At 36.6% G+C, this 6,391-nt stretch overlaps 1 protein-coding gene across 1 annotated transcript in view; it reads left to right on the top strand.

The window, feature by feature from the left end:
- Positions 1–234: 234 nt before the first annotated feature.
- Positions 235–6,391, top strand: part of DICER1 (dicer 1, ribonuclease III) — a 66,244-nt gene continuing 60,087 nt past the window's right edge. The window contains 1 exon segment of the mRNA XM_054828710.1: positions 235–5,746. The gene's annotated coding sequence lies outside the window, so the exon portion shown is untranslated.

The following is a 6,391-nucleotide window of genomic DNA, read 5'->3' as shown; positions in this document are numbered from 1 at the left end:
AGTCATTGTATTGTTACTTCATTATTTATTAACCCGTAGGATTAAAAGATATGTATGTATTTATTCAGAAGTGCTGAACTCTGAATTAACTGCTGCTGTTCGTGAAAGCATCGTGGTGATCCACTTCTGTGAAAGTGGCAGCTCAGTACTTGGCAGTCAAAAGGTGATTAATGCTAGAATTAACAATTAATTGAGAAGAAAATGGTATCTATATACCATTGTATAAATCCTTTCTGGGGCCATATATTTAACACTAAATGCAGATTGGGGTTTTCCCTCTTTCTGTTCTACCTCAAAATGGTTATATTAGGCTAAGAGAAAGGTAGATTGAAAATTGACTAGGGCTTTTCACCCAAGGAAAGTGCTACCAGTGGAGACATAAGCAACATTGTGAAACTTAGAGTCATGAAGAAAGTAGATAGGGAGCTTGTTGAGGTTTATTTTTTTGTTTGTTTCCCCTGTTTTTGAAAGATTTCTGTGTTCTACAGATCCCAAATAAATGAGATACCTCTTTGCACCATGAGTAACTAAAATACCTGGTGCAGCTGCGTATTGGGTATGCCTAAAGTTTACAAAGAAGTTGAACAATTAATTTGTAGGGGAAATCATCAGAGACTATCAAACACAGGAGTATCTTAGACTCAGCAAACATCAAGGTATTCCTGCTTCCCTGCTATTATACTCCTTTGTACATGTCCTCTGTTGGTTACTGGTAGAGAGAAACCAACAAGCTAGAAAGTTACTTTGTTTGACATAATATTATACTAAGGTTTTTATAGAAGTTACGCTTCTTTTTGAGAAATACTTTGATCTTCTGTAGCCTATGAGAAGAAAAAAAAGCAGAATTTGCAGTTCAGAAAAAAAGGTTACGGTTTTTGTGTACTCCATAGTTATTTCTCATTTGCCACTTCAAAAATTTGTAAAGTACTTTTCCCATTTTTCAGAGATGTTAATGGGTTGCACAAAGTTGCTTTAGCACAGCTAATTAGAGTCTGAGTATCACTACTTCACCCATGTTCACTTTCAGGATGAACTGAATGTGCATTGATCTGTAACTGAATGCAAATTACTGGCAAAAAAACAAATACAGAAACGTGTATTCCTCTTAGAAGAGCAAGGAGCCATTTATTAAAATGGATATGATAAACTTGGAGTTGAAATACTCTGATTTCTTTTTGGATAAGCTGTAGAATATAAGTGAGAGTAAGAGTTCAGGAAGATTTTTGAAAAGGATTGTATGCTTTAGGGATCACGAGCGTTATAGTAAGTGCTAAGACTACAGACAGGAGTTTTATTTCAGGGCATAATCTAGTCTATCAGGCAGCAGGTGGAACATCAAAACACTTTTTGAGATGGGTTGCTCCATTATTCTGTAATTCTCTGTGAGAAAATCCAGGTGGTGGTTTTTTTCTCCTCATGTAGGTGGCAGAGACTAGGGAGTATAGTAAGCTTGATAGATTGTTGGCAGAACAGTGAGATGGTTCCTGTGCTCCACTTCCCTCCTGTCCTAATGCCTTGCTGTGTAACCACTGACCATCTGTATCCCATCACCTTCATATGTTCAACAGTAATTTCTTCAGACTGATAACATAGAAGTTTGATTTTTTTTTTATAATTTTTTTTCCAGAAAGTGGCTCACTTTAAAGAAAGTAAAAGTATAATTAGAGTATTGTATAGAACAGGAGCCTCTATATAATTGTGTGCAATATGCTTTTAGAACACTCTACCCTGAAGGCTAAAAATGATTGGAGTAGAGGGCAGAGCATGATTTTTCTTTACCACCATCCAGACGTATTCATGCTTTAGTCTTTCATGACTTCCATATGTATCATGATAAACTAGGAAAGAAGAAACCTGATATACAATAAAAACAAAAAGTTCAGTTTTTAGTTGAAGTTACTGCAGTCTTTCGTTGGGATTTGAAGGTTTGATGTTCAGACTGTAGTGATTGTTTGGGGGGGATGGATGGATGTAGGAATGTCATTAAAATAACCATTCTAAAAGACATGATCTACAGGACAAAGCAGGGCACACTTTAATATATGCCATTATATTGTATTAGGTGAACTCTTGGTTTTGGTAGTTCTTGCATGCCTTACCTAGTAATGTCATAATTTTTCAGGTTTGAATGTTAAGCAGTAATGTCAAATTCTCTTGTTATTTCTGCTCTATATTGCAGACTGCATTAGTAAAGTAAACTTATCCTGACATTTGTCACCTTCAAATTCCTGCAGCTTTTAGAGTCATGAAGCAGAGAATTGAAACTAGTATCAAGGAATTTACTTGTGTTGTTGCACAGCTGAAGGTGTTGAACTATCCTTCTCTGGTGGGAAAAGAAGGAAGAGTAATATTCTCCAACTTCTTGCATAAATACTCCTGAATCCAAGAGGTGTTAGTACCTATTGTCATGGCTTTTATTTAAGTGCAACACACTTGTGAATCTGTGAGTCTCGTTTTGTATGGCACAGGTGTTACTTTTGGGTCCCTTCTTACTAAGGAAAAGTGTTCTCTTGATCCTTGCTAATACGTTATAGTATTGTGGAAAAACTTGTTTTGTTGTGCCTTTTTTTTTCCCCCTCTTTACGTCCATGGCTCAGTACTTACACTATGTAAGCTGGCATGATTAGTTTCTGCCCATGTTTTGCATCTTATATTAATCTTCATAAAGGATTGGTTCCTTTGGGTTCACTGAATAAGTGTGCGTTTATATCTGAGATTCAGCAGAGGGGCTGCCGACTTGAGGGATTGGTTTCTGGGAACAGAGGCCATCAGGTTGGGACTATTTTGGCTGGCATTGGGATTTTTTTTGTTTTGTTTTAAATTGCTCATCAGTATCCTTGTGTGGTTTTGTACACAAAACCCCTACAAACCACCAAACCCCTCACTGTTAGTTATTAAAACCTGATTTCCAGTGCCTGTCTCTTCTTTTGGAATCTGATTCCTGATAAACTGTCAAGCCATGTAGCAGCCTTTTCCTCAGCACAGATGCTAATAAGTAGCTGAGTAGTGGCAAAAAAATTGGTCTCGTGGAAAACTTAAGAATTTAGGATTTTTTAAAAAAATCTTCTATTTTTGAAAACTGGATTAGAGTTGTAGACCTGCCCACATACTGATAGCATAAATTTCCTTTCATTAGGAAGTGAGGCAAATACTGTTTGCTTTTTAAAGTTCATTTGTTTGACTCCGTTGAGATGATTTTGCTATGCAAGCACGTCTGGGCTGGCTAACTTTGCAATTCATGTTTCTCTTTTGTTTGCAAAGCCTGCTTTGTTTCTGATCTAGATCAAATTTCTTACATACAGCTTTCTTGCAACTGTTACTGGCTCTTTGATGACTTCAGCTGTATATTTTCTTGTTCAGGAAGAAATGAACAAGGCTTACGTACCTAAAGGTGAAGTTGCTTCATAGATGATAGTAAAAACTTTGAGGTGATCTGATGGTTAGGACGTTGTCTAGGATTCAAAAGACCTAACTTCTCTCTCTGACTCTTGAGTTTTGACAAGTTAATTCAGATATCTGTATTTTCACCTCCTCCTTTGAGTTTAACTTTAAAGTGCTTAAATCAAAGACAGTTTTTAGATGTTTATATTCTGCCTCTCTACATTAAGATATTTAGATCTATTTAAGCTGGCTCTATGAATTCATAATGTTAATTGATCGTATTTGATCATCTTTGATCCCAGGCACTAATATCCTGATTAATCTTAAATAAGACTTTTAGTTCCTTATTTAAGCTTTGTATTTCTGAGCAGACAAACCTGTGTCTCGCTGTCTTCATGGTCAATGGCTAGTAGGCTTTCGTTTTTGAAGAGGACAGAAAATGAAGGAAAGTGCTTACAATACAACTAAAAACTTTGATCTCTCACTTTTTCAGTGACCTGCAACCTTTTCCAATCTTTCCACTGAAGTTAAATGCCTATATTGTCAATTTGCTATGTTAAGTTATTAAGAAGTGATTGGAGATCTGTGAAATATTTTTTGGGGAAAAAATGATACTCCACCTTCCCTACCCCCCCACCTATCACAAGTTACTGAAGATCATTTTTTAGTTACTCCTGCTGTCTAACATAGTACTGTCTTAATGATCTCTAAGACTTTGGAAACCAAATGACTGTTGGAGGTGGGTAATGGGCATGAATGGTAGAGGGAAAAAAAAAATACAGATTCTGCTGTATGTTCTTTGAGTCCCCAGGAAGATGCGTGTGTACTCTTCACTTATTCTTCTTGCTACTTATGCTTTCTTGCTTCTGTGAGACAAAATAAGAGGAAAGTTGATCCTAGGAAATTAATAGTTTCTACCAGTGTAGGGAACAGAGTCAGCATGAATGGCAGATACCATAAGAGGAAGGTGACAGAAGCATGTTACTAAGAGCCATGGGGTTATCCTTCCCTTCTCTCCTTCTCATTATTTCTGCAGTTATTGTAAGCAAGGTCTGCATTTTCTCTTAGCTTAAGAAAATTAAACAAAATCCCATGGACCGCCTTACAATTTTTTTTACTACTTAAAAAAAAGTGTGTGTGGAGAAGTTTTTCCTTTCTTCATTGTTTCCAAAGGATATTGAACTCTGTCAGCATCAGCCTCCTGAGTTGATTTATTTTGACGCTACAGAAACATAGCAATCTGTAACTGGTAGGGCAAGAAAAAACTGTTTGCCTGATTTCAAAGATTATAAAGAAAAAAAAGAAATGCATAGCCAGGTATTCAAGTCCATAGATTTATATGCTGAATAGATCAGTTGATTTGTTTACTGTCGTAATCAGAAAAACTATGATTTAGTGAAATCTTCCTCTGAAGAAGTGTGACTATACCATCTACTGAGGAGTTTGTCCTGTGACTTGAGAGGAAGGAGTTTGAGCTGTGACAGGTGGCAAAGCTCTGGAGGAGGAGGTGTAGGTTTTATGAAGGTAATGGGCATCGTAGGCCTGCATTTTTACCTTGAAGTAGTTCACTGAAATAGGACTGGAAGAATGCCAAAAACATTTATGAGCTCCCTGGATCTTTGAAAGACATATGCTCAACTTCCAGGAGATGAGTAATTTTCCCTATGGTAATCTTTGCATAGTTAATACTCCACTGTGTAGAGGCTGAGAAGTGAAACCTGCCTTGATTAATACTGAATTGTCTGGAAAATGGTCTTCTCAAGACTTTGTGTTACCTAAACTGAAAAGAAAGTGAGTTTTCAGTGACAAAATTCATGATTTGTTAAAACTGCTTACTGACGGGTTATTATCTCAGTGGATAAGGGTCTACAAGGAATTGCCGAATGATTTTAAGGCATGTAGTGACTGGCATAATGATGAAGCAGGTGCTGATTCTGGCAAGCATTTTTAGTAGCATGCCAATAATGCTACTAATCTATACATTGACTGCCAACTATTAACAGTTGTTAAAATCTTTTATTAGTTCATCCTGTTGTTGCTGTCTGCTGCCACTCGGTGTTTCCTTTTACTGCATTCAGTTAGTTTTGGACTAGACACCAAGAAATTTTGTTACTGGAATTTTGGGTTTATTGTCACTAGTGTAAGACAGTTCAGCAACAGTTGGCAATAGAGAAGAGAAACTGCTGTCTGGTTTTGAGTGACAGTCAAAAACCTGTTGAATCCAATTTGCTTGTTTTCTGTAATGTAGGCATTATAGTGGCTGTCAAAATGGATGACAACTGTCTCCTTGTGCCAGCTCTGATACTCATCTGATCACCATCAACTACTTAATTCAGTTTGCTGAACCAGCAGAAAACCTGCCTAGGTTAAAAAAAATAAAAAATCACTTGGTTAGTGGGCTGAACTATTTTTCTCCCAAAGAGTCAGACAAGTGTCAAAGCTTTTTAGAGGAGGGAAGGAGCAGTGAGCGTGGGTTGCTTCATCTAGCACTAGATTTCCATGGGATTGGATCTGCAGTCTTGTGAAGTCTAATCCCAAAAAACTGCTTTTCACTTGATTGTCTTCCTTACTGTATGACTATGATTTCTCACCTATTAACTAAAATAGCTGTTTTATATTTTTCTCAACCTTCTATTTTCTCACTTATTGTTAATAGCTGCTGTTATAAACAGGTGTATTATTACAATAATATTGTGGGCTTTTATTTGAAAATAATCTGTGGTAAATCTAGGATATCAACCAAAGTGTGTGTGTGGGAACCTTATGGTGTGTTATGAAAATGGAATAAAAATTCTATTAGATTTAACTGCATTTCTTTAGTGACTAATATTCTGAGGCTTTAACAGCTTTTTAACAAAGGTAACCACCACCAGAAAGTGCAATAATCAAGATGGAACACTTAGGTTCTAGCAGTTAGCTTGGGAAATTCAGATCTGAAGTTATGCCTAGTTTAAAACATCTCATTTTTATCTAGTGGTAACATGTAGTTATGATTCCATAATTAGAAGCT

This window comes from Grus americana, chromosome 5 (genome assembly GCF_028858705.1).
Source record: "Grus americana isolate bGruAme1 chromosome 5, bGruAme1.mat, whole genome shotgun sequence".
Lineage (NCBI taxonomy): Eukaryota > Metazoa > Chordata > Aves > Gruiformes > Gruidae > Grus > Grus americana.
This window is presented reverse-complemented; position numbering and strand designations above follow the sequence as displayed.